General features: G+C 45.5%; 1 protein-coding gene across 17 annotated transcripts in view; it reads right to left on the bottom strand.

Moving 5' to 3' along the window:
- The window catches only part of Kalrn (kalirin RhoGEF kinase), a 598,618-nt gene that overhangs the window by 111,647 nt on the left and 472,283 nt on the right, over nt 1–14,688 (bottom strand). The window lies entirely within an intron of this gene.

The following is a 14,688-nucleotide window of genomic DNA, read 5'->3' as shown; positions in this document are numbered from 1 at the left end:
CCCTGACGCAAAACAAATACTTATGTGAAATTTCCAAAGGCTATCAGAGTCAGTTTTAGCTTATAACACAGAGCTAGGTCAAAGGGATGGGCGAGGGGGCAGATTAGAAGACTCAAAACAATACTTTGTCCCTATCTGGTTCCCCTTATCTTCTCTCTATCAAGACTTCCTCAGCCTTTCTTTCCTTTCTTTTAGTGCTTACAACTAATAATGGCAGTGATCCCGTGCTCCCTTATCAGCTTCCCCATCAAAATGATGTGCAAAAGCTTTCTGGGTTTGGCATAATAAAAACTGAAGTTCAAAGCTCACTGACTAATTCTGACCTTAGGCCAGACAATTCACTTTTTTGATCTTTAGTTTTCTTTTCTTTTCTTTCTTCCTTTCTTTTCTCTTCTTTCTTTCTTTTTTCTTTTTTCTTTTTTTGGACAGGTTTCTCTGTGAAACAGCTCTAGCTGTCCTGAAACTTGCTTTGTAGATCAGGTTGGTCTTGAACTCACAGAGATCTGCCTGCCTCTGCCTCCCCAGTGCTGGGATTAAAGGTGTGCACCAACACTACCCTGCGGATCTTTCTTATTAAAATGAAAACAAAACACAACAAAAACAGATGGGTGTGGTGACACATTTCTAGGGAGGCTGAAGATGTGGGATCAAGAGTTACCAAAGAGCCTGGGCTGTATAGCAAGGCCCTGTCTAGAACTTGGAAGGATACTCACAGAGCCCGTGTTTAATAGTTCCAGAAATGCCTGCAGAAAAAAAAAATCAAAGCAGCTACCTACTATTGAAGGTTTCTGTCCACTATCTCCTCTCTGCTACAACCCACGGATTTATCATTCCTTTTCCTTCATCCCTGTGCTTTCCCTCTTGATGCCTTTTTCACGGTTCAAGGCCAAGCTTAGTGTCTACCAGTATCCTCGAAGCTGACCTGAACATCATCAAATGCACCTTTCCACGAACCACGGAACACACCTCTAACAGGATATGTCTCCCACTAGTTTGTGCCCAGTTTTAGGAGAAATGGCTTGGGAAGGATGAAACACTCACAAAGCAAGTCCATTGGTTAGAAAACAATGGACTCTGGACTGGAACTATAGCTCAGTCCTAGAGGGCTAGTCTAGCAAGTTTAAGGGCCTGGGTTTAACACAGCAACCAGGCCTGGTGGCCCATACCTTTAATCCCAGCACTCAGAAGGCAGAGACAAGTGGATGTCTGTGAGTTCAGGGCCAGTCTGGTCTACATAGTGAGTTCCACGACAGCCAGGGTTACAGAGTGAGAGGCTGTCTCAGAAACAAGAGTTAACACTGGGAAAAGTCAAGAAAGAAGCAAAGAGAATCAAAGGCAAGATGGAGGCTGGGGGATGCTGCTGAGGAACGAGAACAGCGTGGCTTAACGAACACTCCTAGCTGACACGTAAGGAGCAGTCACACATGCCAAGCAATCGCCTCCATCCATAAGCCCATTTGCCTGAACGGACAACAACAAACCCTTAAGGTGAGTCTGAGAAATAAAATTAACGGTGCTGCTTTAATGGGTTAGCTCTAAAGAAAAACTCGAAAAAGTTTTGCTCCAACAGAACCTTCAGGACGTAAGGACTTTGCGCACCTCTCTACTACTTCCCAGCAAGACTGACAAGGTCATCTGTCTGCCGCTCAGGTGTGACGGGTGCCTTTGCTGTTCCTTCTGACATGGGAAAACAGGGAAATGGGAGTTTCCTCTCACACAGCCTATGCCCAGGAGTCCCCTTTTCAACTCCATAGGATCTAGAATCATCTAGTAAACAAATGTCCAGGAGTGTCTGTGAGGGAGTTTTTAGATTGACTTAAACGCACTGGGAAGACCCACCCTAATACAGTCAGCACTATTGCATATACCAAGCCCTATTGCATATACCAAACACTATTGCACATACCAAGCACTATTGCATATATCAAGCACTCTTGCATATAGCAAGCACTAATGCATATAGCAAGCACTATTGCATATAGCAAGCACTGTTGCATATAGCAAGCACTGTTGCATATAGCAAGCATTGTTGCATATAGCAAACACTGTTGCACATACCAAGCACTACTGCACATACCAAACACTATTGCATATAGCAAGCACTATTGCATATACCAAGCACTATTGCACATACCAAGCACTATTGCATGCAGCAAGCACTAGAGCAGATACCAGGACCCTGGACTGAATAAAAAGGAGACAGTTGGCTAAGGAGCATTCATCTCCCTCTACTTCTTTCTAGTTTACTTTGGATATTTAATAGTCAACCCCGCCCTTCTCAACTGAAGAGGCAAAGTAGCCAAGTGCTCCTGCTCCTGCTGCCATGACACCTCTGCTATGATGGACTGTACCCTTGAATAGTCGGCCTAAGTTGCTTTTCTCTAGCGTTTGTAAGAGCTGCTAGAAAAGCAACTAATTCAGGTAAGATCGATATTTTGTCTAAATAACCTACCTCTTTTGATACCTTGGAACATTCTTTTTAAACTACTCGTGTGTGTGTGTGTGTGTGTGTGTGTGTGTGTGTGTGTGTGTGTGTGTGGTTTATTTGAGAAATGGTCTCTCTGTCTAGCCCTAGCTGTTCTGGAACTTGCTCTCTGGACCTCCAGCTCACAGAGATCCACCTGCCTGTGCTTCCTGAGGGCTGGGACTAAAGGTGTGCAACAACAGCACCCAGCTTGAAATTACTTTTTAATACTGGTGCATAAATTATATCTATCTATGGGGTACCCTGTGATACTTTTGATATGTGACATCCTGATAGGAATTTAAAGATGCTTCAAAAGTTTACTGGTGAGGGGCTAGAGATGCACTTAGGGGGAACACTTGTGTAGCATGTGTGAAGCCTTCAATTCCATTCCCAGCATTAAATAATAATTATAGCCAGGTGTTGGTGGCACGCACCTTTAATTCCAGCACTTGGGAGGCAGAGGCAGGCAGATCTCTGAGTTCCAGGTCAGCCTGGTCTACAGATAGAGTTCAAGGACAGCCAGGGTTACACAGAAAAACGCTGTCTCAAACAAAAAACAAAAACAAAAAATAAACTCCTGCTGAAGATTCAACATCAATAACCCACAAGTCTCACTGTTGTCCTCAATGGCCCCTTAGAACAAGACTGACCAATGTCTCCAGCCCAACTGAGAAATCTTGAGCACCACTAGGGTACTGATTCTGGTTTTCCCATTAACTCAGCGAATATTTATGAGTGCTGTGTTCCAGACTCTTCCTTAGCCACTAGGTCTGCCTGAGTGAACAAAACCAATTGGCGACTTTAGAAAGTAAACACAAGGATACATTCGCCAAGAAAATAATTTAGTCAGTGTGGTAGCCTGAATGTAACTGATCCCCATAATCTTGCAGGGAGTGGCACAATTAGGAAATGTGGCTATGTTAGAGTAGGTGTGGCCTTGTTGGAGGAAGTGTGTCACTGTAGCGGTGGGTTTTGATGTCTCCTACGCTCAAGCTACACTCAGAGTAGACTTTGACTCAGATCACTTCCTGTTGCCTGCAGATCAAGATGTAGAACTCTCAGTTCCTTCTCCAGCACCACTATATCCCACTGTGATGATAATGGCCTAGATCCCTGGACTGTAAGCCATCCCAATTAAATGTTTTCTTTATAAGAGTTGCTGTGGTCATTGTGTCTCTTCACAGCAATAGAAACCCTAACTGAGACAACACCTAGTCTATGTTAGAGATTTAAGAAAATAAGGTCCTAAGTTGAAGCAGTAGCTTAAGAAATAGTTCAGCAACCTGGTACTCTGCTTAGTTGGGACCATGTATGCAATTCTTTTCTAATAATGCACTTGACACATTGGGACTGTTACCTGCATGTACTATGCACATATATCCCTCTTAAACAATACCCTTGGGATTCCCACCTTTATTGTGCTAACTGCATACCCTATCCCATTCAATTTTACTCCAGTTGGATTGTGTTCAAATACAAGGGTAGGAACACTGATCTAGACGAGACTAGTTTTGGGTATATGCATAGTAAGACACACTGTGACCTCTCAGTGAACTTTTAGGGAGCACCCCCTTATTTACTACCTCATGACTATGCATAACTGGGCATACAATATTACTAAATTCAGAGACAATGTGGGAAGGAACAGGTGCAATAGAAAAGATGTTATATAATCCATGTCTGCTGGTCAAAAATAGAGAACCATGCAAAAACACCCCTGCCTTTAGCCTATCAAAAGAAGTCTCAGGCAATAGCCTGGGATCCTTGAGTGCCCTCTACCCTCACTAGGGAGCCTGCCATCACTCCTGACAGCACAGTTCTCTCTGGTCTGTGCTTTCGGTGCTTTTGTACAAAGTCCCCTTGGTACTTTGCAAATCTGTATGAGCCTTTGCTTCAGAGTCGTAAATAGGAACCTAAGAAGCTGGAGACACCTGGCCTAGACCCTGACAACCAATAACAAGACCACCTAGATGCACCTAGGTGTGTCACGTTTTCACGATAACTTAGAACGGGTGGATAACAGACTGTGGTTTTCAGCACAGCTGCCAATATGAACCACCAGCGAGTTTTACAAATCGTAGGTAATTTTGCTGGCTCCCCAGGAGGTTCCAAGGATTGAAGATTAATGGCCAAATGTCTCTTGTCCAGATTCACTGACTTGAGTGCATCTGGGCATCTGGGAAGCGCAGTTTTAAACATTCCCTGGGGGTTTGTATGTGATGTGCGGCATAGCCAGAGAGCCACTGGTGTATCAGTGATGCATATCAGAATAACCTGGAGAGCATGCTGAAGCGCAAATTCCTGCTCAGATTTAGTTCTTGATTTAGTGGGTATGGAGTGGACCTCAGAATTTTCATTGTTGCGAGTGGCCCTGTGACACTAATTTGGTACAGAAATTACAGTGAGGACTACTCATGTGATGATTTCCTTATCCACTTGCCATCCACGCTTCTCTCTGTACTAACACCTTTATCATTTTTTTTTTATTATTTTGAGGACACAGCCTTCCTTCACAAGGTCAGGAATTGATTTTGTTTACCCTGGACCAGATCTTGGCACAGAGCATGTTTTTGAATATCTTCCTCCTGTCCATCCCTCACTCCAAAGATGACCCAAACAAGACTTGGTCTTGCATGTCAGTCACAAGGTTTGGATGAGATTTTAGTATCTGATCCAATTTCATGCAGTAAGCATAACCATTGTAAGGTTAGCAAGAGCTAGTGAGAAAGCAGCATTCTCTTTGTGGAAGATTTTGAAGTTGGTACAGTGTTAGCCTAAGGCATCTGAGGGTGGTCATGCTGCAACCAGGGAAGAAGCTGCATTGGAATAAAGCCAACAGAGGAAGGGGAAAACAGGAAGTGGGAGGGTAGATGGACAGATTGATAGAGAGATAAACAGATAGATGATAGGTAGGTAAATAGGTAGGTAGATAGATGATAGATAGACAGACAGACAGACAGACAGACAGATAGATAGATAGATAGGCAGGCAGATAGGTAGGTAGACTGACTGATTCTTATTTCAGAGAGTTTTTTAAAAAGCTACCTTCTATTTCCAAAGTTCAGGCTAAAAACCCCTGAACTGTAGCAGTATCTTCAGACTGTTTGGAATTTCCACAGGTGGCCAAATCTCACACTATTTTTGTCATTGTCTTCAGTGATAACGGCAGCCTAAATCAATTAAGCTACCTGCCTATCTACCTACCAGTTCATTTTGTGTTTCAACCCCCCCTCCCCCGCACCCAAAGGACTCCAAGCTCTTGGCCTGCAGATGTCCTGGACCAGATGCCTCAATGCCAGGTCTGGCATGGGGTGCTAGGATGACTGTTATTTCTTTGAGGTTAGCCACTGCCTTGAGAAGACATGGGGCTGTCACCACAGGCACCCACTTATCTTTTCAATTAATACACAGATGTCCCATTTCTTGTTATGGGCACACTGTTTTCAGATTCGCCAGACAGGGGTTTTCTAGATCACAGTATTTCTCCATATATCTTAGTGACAGCCCAGGTCAGAGTCGGACGGGATAACAACTCTACCCTACCTGGGGCCTAGAGTTCTTTAGCGCCTTCATTTGGTGTCAACTACAAAACGGCCCAGTTTCCCAGTGATATCCCCAGGCTCAGAGCGGCTGAGCACGTGGTTCCTACTGAGTGCAGAGGGCTGGTCCCACCTCTTCCAGCCCCACTGCGGCCACTATAGAGTTCAGAAGCTCAGCAAAGGATTCCTATGTGAAGCCAGGGCAGAGAAGCATAGAACCTTTGGTGCCCACGCTCTGGGAAGAACCCAGTTGTGTATGTAGTTTAGGAAGCAGCTAACCATAGGCACCTTTGCCTTGTCCAGGGCTGACAACTGGCTCTCCACCAGGTTCATCTGTTCCTCTTCCTATTCCTCTTGTTGTTGTTATTGGAGATGGGAGTCTCACTGTGTTGTCCAGTTTGATCTTGAACCTTACGTGATAGTCTCATTTCATCCTCACAGGTAGCTGGGATGCCAATGTGTGCCACCATGTCTGGGATCCATTCCTGATGCTCTATGATTGCTAATACATGTCCCTTAATCACCCTCTTTCCTGTGTTGATTTTCCGACCTCTGATTCACTTGCCTGTTGGCACCACCATGGTCCATAACTTTCTCCAAGTGACCCAGTCCCGGCTTTCCTTTGTGGCTATGGCTTAACATCATACAGTCCTTGCCAGGTATTGATCACTTATTCTACCATGGCCTTAGAACAGTTCCTGTCGTTCTTAGCCAGAACTCCTAGCTCTAGGACACGATCCCTTATTCTAGTCCTTAGGCCCTCCTGCCAAGGTTTAAGCTGGTCTCCATGATAGATAGGAGAATAGGGTATAAATGGGAATCTTTATAGGACAACTTTAATCAAACATGTTCCCTGACCAAAGACAAAGAAGAGCTGGGTGAATTCTAGAAGCAGTGGATTTGAGATTTTCTTTCTTTCTTTCTTTTCTTTCTTTTCTTTCTTTCTTTCTTTCTTTCTTTCTTTCTTTCTTTCTTCTTTCCTTCCTTTCTTCCTTTCTTTCTTCTTTTCTTTTTTTTTCCTGGCTTTCTGAGACTAGGTTTCTCTGCAGCTTTGGAGTTTGTCCTGGAAACTTGTACTGTAGACTAGGCTGGCCTCAAACTCACAAAGATCTGCTGCCTCTGCCTCCCAAGTGCTGGAATTAAAGGCATGTGCCACCACTACCCAGCTTCAATTTTCTATGATGGACAAAGTAGCTGGAGATGGAGCCAACCCTGGATAGGAGATACAGGTTCTTCTTAACGTGGAAAGAGGAATGGAGACAACTGTTACCACTGAGCAGAAGCACTGGAGACTTTAGAAAGGAGGTGTGATATATTTTCCTGAATTTAATTTTCAGAGCTTCAAGTAAGTCTTTTTCCAAACTGTACAGTGTCTATGTGTGTGACTAGTCCCAGATGGTAGTTTATTTTAATGGTAATAACTACACAAACAGCATGGCTGCCAGCATTACACACAGGAATCCTTCTAGTCATCTTTGTTTGGCGTGGTTTAGCCATTGCTAACCTTGTGCATAGCACTATGTACCTAGAGTTGGCTGTAGAACTCAAAGAATGTAACCATAGTGAGCTCATCCCACAGAACTCCAGCAACTGCCTTGCGAATGTGTTTCCCTGCTCCTGTCCACCCGGCATCTTCTTCCTGTAAGGGAGTTACACACCATGTCACCCGCCAACACCCTCTTTTCTTCAGTAAAGGGTCTCAGTTTCCCTTCTGGTTTGGGTCAGGCCCAAGGCAGTGGGTGACCCAGACAAATTGGTGGAGGATGTAGGATATAGACAGTGTTCATAGTCTACCGTGGGGACAGAGGGAGAGCTGTTGGTATCAAGGACAGATTCCTGGAGATCCATGCTGAGTAGCCTCTGAGCTGAGCTCAGAGGAGGGAGCTATTTATCAAAGTGAAAGGTGGCTGCAGCTAGAGTTGCTAAAAACAACCATTCCAGGTCCCATGCATTTCCAAAAACGCTCATTTGTAAGTAGGTCAAAGTGTTCCCAAAGGAGAGTAGAGAGAAGTGCAAGTCTATCACTTTGACTGAGTTACAGTTTAGGGAAGTATATACTTGCTGAGTGTCCACTGCCAGGGTGGGCATTTAATTTCCACTGTCAGAGCCACTTCCACTCCCATGGGCAGAAGCAGCATCCCATGACTTCCTGGGGATCAACAGGGATGTTCTGATGTGTCAGGTAGAAAGTCAGCTCTGGAGGGATGCCGCTTAAGCCAGTTTACTCAAGGTTTCTGCTCACAGTCGGATTCGGGGACCTCACCTCATATTTCATTCTAAATAAATGAGGGGTGCTTAGTTTCATGTCTTCACAGAGAGCTCAGCATTCCCTACCCAATCCTCAGGTCTTCCTGCCAAGGCTTCAGCGAGTTCCCTCCACATGCTGAGCCTGGCTGTCTTAGTTAGGGTTTCTATTGCTGTGAAGAGACATCATGGCCATGGCAACTCTTATTTAATTAGGGCAGTTCACTTACAGTTCAGAGGGTCAGTTCATTATCATCATGGTGGGACATTGTGGCATGGAGGCAGATATGGTTCTGGAGAAGTCGTTGAGAGTCCTACATCTTGCAGGTAACTGGAAGTGGTCTGAGTGTCACACAGAAAAGCTTGAGCAAAAGAGACCTCAAAGCTTACCTCGGGCAGTGACACGCTTCCTCCAACAATGCCACACCTACTCCAACAAAGTCACACCTCCCAATTGTGACACACCCTTTGGGGGTCAATTTTTCCATAGTCACTGCAAAGGGGTCCTCATTACATGGTTCCTCCTTCCTTGCTGTAAATATTTCCTAATAACTTAGAAATCAGTCACTGTGGTAGACATTGGGGATCAAGCAATGATCAAAACAGACACCTGTAGGAGGAGTTTACAGGAAGGGCCAAAGGAAGAAAAGCTGATGAACACTGATTGGTGATGTGTCTGGTATGGATAAAGGAAAGGGAGGAAACTGAGGCAGGGAATGAGGTGCAGGGTGAGAAGCGGAGGATGGGAGGAGGGAAGTGTCCAATCCAGTAAAGCACACGCAGATGTGAAGGCAGCAAGGCACAACCATCAGGTGTATGGGAACCTGGGGAAGCTGGGTGTTACAGATAGCCGAGCTAACAGCAGAGCCCCCGAGGTTAAACATGATTGCCTTCTAGTGAGAAGCTTGGTCAGACTGGTCAGGGAGTGGTAGGATGAGGTAGGCAGAATAACAACTCCGTCAAGTGGCACCCTAATACCCAGAACCCGTTCATATGCCACCTCACAAGGTAGGGCTTGGCAGGCATGACTCAGTTAAGGATTCTGACATAGGGAGGTTGTCCTGGGTTCTCTGGGTGGTCACAGGGTAGTTGCAGGCATCCTTAAAGGTAGAAGACCTTCTGTGTGGTCCATGGACTAGGAAGGAGGATCAGAGGCACATGACACTGGGCTTTGGAGATACTGGAAGGGAACACAAATCAAGGGGTGCTGGTGGCTACCGAAGCTAGACCGACAGAAACAGCTGCTTCTGTGGAGCTTCTGAGAAGACGGCCCTCCTAACCTGTCAACTTTAGCCCAGTGCAGCTCATGTTGGCGTTCTAATCTACGGAAGAGCAGGCTGATAAACTGTGCTGTCTGAAGCAATGAAGTCTGTGAGCTGTGCCAGTGGAGTCAGGAATCTAACACACATGCTCCTGAGCTGTCTTTTGAGTCTCTCTGCAGTTCCAGCAAAGACTCGGTTTCTATTCAAAGTGAGACAGGAGGAAGACTTAGAGCCGAGAAGGTCTTCAGTTCTGTCTCTGGACACTGTCACCTCATGGTCTGCTGTGTATGAGGCCAGTCCTTAGGTTTCCTGTGGCCTCCAGGGTCATGCAGAAACTAAGATAGGTGTGCAGTCTCAGAAGTGATTTCTTGAGGTGACTGTTGACCTAGTTGAGAAAACCCGATGACCCATTCCTACTGTAGGCTGTTTGGTGTCTACGTGGAAGACAAAGGGCCAGTATTTAAAATGGGTTCCCAGCCCCAAATCTTCAGATATAAGTGTAGTTCTCAGCTCTCATCACAGGAGAGGCTAGAAACCATCACAGAAGACCACAACTGGTCAAACTGGAGAGAACATCTAACGGTGGAGTGCCTAGTTCTAACTGATACATCTACAATCTAACTCCTGTCCCTAAGGCTCAGAGAACGTGCTAGAAGAGAGTAAGAGTCAGAAGACTGGCAGTGTGCTGTGAAATTTGTCTCCATAAATGGCAGAGAAGCTACACCCATGATACCACAACAATATGGCTGCCTAACCAAGACTGAACAATCACGACACAAGCAAGACATGCTAATGCAGAAAAGGGAAATCTCAAGGAACGCCACCTGTGAACAAAGAATGACAGGTAACTTGATGGAGTAAGTTTGGCGCCATGTGGAGTAAGTTTGACTTACTCCATCAGTTTGGTGCCACGTGGGGCAAACCCCGCACGGCTAGCTCAGTTGGTAGAGCATGAGACTCTTAATGTCATGGGTTCGAGCCCCACGTTGGGCGCCAAACTGATGGAGTAAGTCACAAAACAAAACAATCCCACGCAAACTCAGAATTAAGATTAATAAAAGGGTTATTTATTTAAAAGGAAAAAGGGTTATTTATTTAAAAGGAAAAACTTACAGATCACCGTCCTAGACAACAGCCTCCTGAAGGAACAGGAAAAGCGTCTGATAGTCAGAAGCGGAATCCAAAGTCAGCAAGAGAGCGAAGGCTGCCTCCGCTTATATTTTTAAAGCGAAAGACACCACACCCTAGTGGGCTGGTACCTCAAAGGCTATTGGTTGAAGTAGCAGAAGTAGCTCCCGCAGCACCACTAAGGACTGCTGGGAGGGGGCCAGAGCTGTGCACAAGAAGAGGTCAGCCTTTGCTGCATTTATATGCGCGCGCGCACACACACACACACACACACACACACACACATTTAATAATAATATAAAAGAAAAAGAGGCCATAAATTTGAGAAGGAATAAGGGGAGGGGATATAGAAGGGGCTAAGGGAGAAAGGGGAAGAGGGGGAAATGATGTAATTATATTTTAATAAAAATAAAAAGTATTGGAGCTGGAGAGATGGCTCAGTGGTTAAGTGTACTGACTGCTTTTCTAGTGGATGCGGGTTCAATTCCCAGCACCCACATGGCAGCTCACAACTGTCAGTAATTAAACTTCCAGGGGACTTGACACCCACGGCAAACCACTAATGCACATAAAATAAAAATAAATAAATAAATAAATAAAGTATTAATGAAATAAAGCAAAACCAACCACAGCTGACAAAGACGTCATGTGTGTCTTTCCAGTGCTAGGCTAACATTCAATGAGGAGCTGGTCTCAAGGACATGCAGTGAGAAGGGGCCTGACCACTTGTCCTGCCAGGAAGCATCAGAGTCCCACTGCCTAGAGTCCTCCAAGCTGCTACAACAAAGGCCTAGAGACCCGAGATGCTCCTGCCTCCCCTGGGCAGTGAGAACAGGCTCATCCCAGCTGCCCAGACCACTACACACACTGAGTCACAGTCAGTGTTCTTGGGTTTCTCCACCCCTTTAGGGTGAAGTCCTTTATAGGTGTAAGGAAAGGGCAATTGTGCTGTCTCTTCTCTGGGGGACACTGTTGGTTACCCCTTCCCTGCCAGCTTAAGCTTCTTTTGGTAGCCTTTCTTCTCGGGGACCAGATCCCTGGTGCTCACTGCCATGCTGAGTTCACCAGCTGTCTCAGGAGGCCACACCCATCACACTCAGTCCTCCCTGCTATCTCCCCTGGACAGTAAGGGATGTCATCATCACCATGGAGATATATTTACATTAGGGACAGCAGGTACTGAGGGAATTGACAGTAGGCAGAAGGTAAGTCACAGGAGCTGGACAGGATGAGGGAAACCTCTCCATCTCCGTGGGGGCTGCCAAGGAAGGAAGTGCTTTCCTTGGGCAGTCCTGTGCCTCCTGATGGGGGCAGAACATACTGAAGCCCACAAATTAAGGGTAGTTAGGAGGGATACTCTGGGCCAACTTAGCTGTGTGTTCTAGGTCAACCATCTCATGGTGGCTACCACCTCTGTGATCATTTTTCTTTCCTCTGTCTCTCTGTCTCTCTCTCTGTCTCTCTCTCTATTTCTTGGTTTTTTGAGACACAGTTTCTCTGCAGCTTTGGAGTCTGTCCTGGCTGGAACTTGCTCTGTATACCAGGTTGGCCTCGAACTCACAAAGATCTGCCTGCTTCTGCCTCCTGAGTGCTGGGATTAAAGGCCTATGCCACCACTGGCCAGCTCTGTGATCATATTTAGAACACAAAGGGCTTGGACTCTCTTGCAGAAACCATGTCAGGTCAAGCTGCTTTCTACACATTGTTGGACAAGGGAAAGGACCTCCCAGACCAGAAACAGAGGCAGGGAGAGAGAACACCAATTGATGTAATACTGAAAATCCATAAGGTGAAACTAGAAACAGAATCCTGGCTCCTTAGACAGCCCCAAAGGGGGTGCAGACTGGAAGCACCTCGACTTGACCTGACATGTGTGTGGCCTGCAAGCGGAGACATGGACATGGACGCTGATAATTCATCAATATACTTGGAGTATCTCAAAGTCACCAGCTGGGCAGTGGCCGAGGCAGGACCCAGACTTGCATTGTTTACCAAGACTCTCAGCTATCTATCCATCAGCTCTCAGCATCTCTTCTTATCGCTCATTACACACCCTGGGAGAGCCTCTGGTCACTGCTGGATTATGGGAGAGCCTGTGCACACAGCACTAAGACTAATTTCCTCAGGCCATCCAGGAACTCTGGGAGCCATTTTCACCAGTGTCATGGAGACAAGACAGCCCAGGAAGACAAGTGACTTTTCAGGTAAACAAATGCCTTCTCCGGCACAGCCTGTCCCTTTGAAGTCCCCTGACTACTTGGGGATCAGTCCCTCCCGTTTCTACAGAGGGCTATGACTACCCTTTAAAGGACAAGACAAGTTGATTATAGCACAATAGCATGTGTTATAAACGGTGGTGTATGTCCATCACCCCAGGACTTGGGAGGCAGAGACAGGAGGATAAGGGGTTCAAGGACAGTTTCTACAACAGGGTAAATTTGAGGCTAGTCTAGGCTAGTAAGATGCTGTCTCAAAGACAAAAGCAAAAACAAAATCGCACAAAACATGCTGATCATCAGTCCTTTTTGACTGTGGTCTGACCTGATAAACTGCACCTCAAAGTGAATATTTGTTCTATGTTTGGTATACCGAATGTAAGCAATTCAGGCTAATGACTTCAGATCCCCACAGGTACTTATCTAGTCTGCAGAAAGAAAACAGACGTGTTTGAGAATTCCCAGAGGCAATTCAGGAAGACCGATGAGGGTAATAAAAATGACCACTTCAGCCTAAAGGGCAGTATGGAGGGCTGTTAGGAGCAGGCAAACCTGAGCAGACATTCAGAGTGGAAGGTCCTTACCTCAAAGCCCTTTGTCTAGAGAACACTGGGGCAGAGGCTTGTGAGCAAGAGGTCAGCCCATGTCCAGGGTAAGCCTGGGCAGCAGAGTTCCCATCTCAGGACATCAAACAGGACCACTGATCCACACGCACAAACAACCACTCGAAAGAAGTTAGGGGTGCTGGATTCAACATGTTTTATCTGAAGCCTCTGATAAAGGATTCAGGGAGCAACTGCCAGGTTCTTATGCCTTAAGAGAGTAGTATTCAACATCTTAAAACTATTTAGCTTATTTTATGTGTACGGGTGTTTTGCTTGCATGTAAGCATGTGCACCATCTACATCTGGCATCTACAGAGTTCAGAAGGTGTTGGATCCCCTGGGTCTGAAGTCACCCACGGCTGTGAGTCACTGTGCAGGTCCGAGGAACCAAATGTGGGTTCCAAACCAAATGCCAACGAACCAAACTGCAAGAACAATCAGCACTCTTAACCACTGAGCCGTCTCTCAAGGCCCCTAATGGCCAAGTTTTATATGTAATGCATCATACTTCATTCCAGAAAAAGATTAGGTAGATGGAGAGTGGAAATGGTTGTGTGGGGGATGGGAAGGGAAAGCTGAGAGGGCCTGGGCAGGAAGCAAGTATCTGGATTTGAGGGCTAAGTATGAGGAATTTCCTAGGGTTGGAACTGCACTCAAGTCCAACAGACTTCTGGGATCATACACCACAGTCTCTGGGGTTTTCTGTCACACTTGGCTTGCCTCCTGTCAGGGACACTGCATTCGGAGAAGGGTGAGCCCATCGTCTGTAATTCTAGGATTCCAGAAACTCAAGGAATCCAATTTTTCCCTAATGAGATTAAACATAATCAAGGGTCACTTACAGATTTTATTCTATTATTTTTTTAAAAAGGGAAAATTTCAATTCTAACTTTTTTTTTAAATTCTAACTTTTTATGCTGAAAAATAACCAGGAGCTTCTTTCAGAATCCCAGTCACATCTTTTCATTTTTTTTTGTTTGTTCGTTTGTTGTTTTTGCAGACAGGGTTTCTCTGTGTAGCCCTGGCTGTTCTAGAACTCTATCTGTAGACCAGCCTGTCCTTGAACTCAGAGATCTGCCTGCCTCTGCCTCCTGAGTGATGGGATTAAAGGTGTGTCCACCACATTCGGTTCAATTACTAGATTTCATTTTTTATTTTATATATACATAGATAGATAGATAGATAGATAGATAGATAGATAGATAGATAGACAGACAGATAGAGTGT

The sequence above is a fragment of the Myodes glareolus genome, chromosome 2 (assembly GCF_982192425.1).
Source record: "Myodes glareolus chromosome 2, mMyoGla1.1, whole genome shotgun sequence".
In the NCBI taxonomy this organism is placed as follows: domain Eukaryota; kingdom Metazoa; phylum Chordata; class Mammalia; order Rodentia; family Cricetidae; genus Myodes; species Myodes glareolus.
Note: the sequence above shows the minus strand (reverse complement) of the source record. Positions and strands in the feature narration are given on the sequence as shown.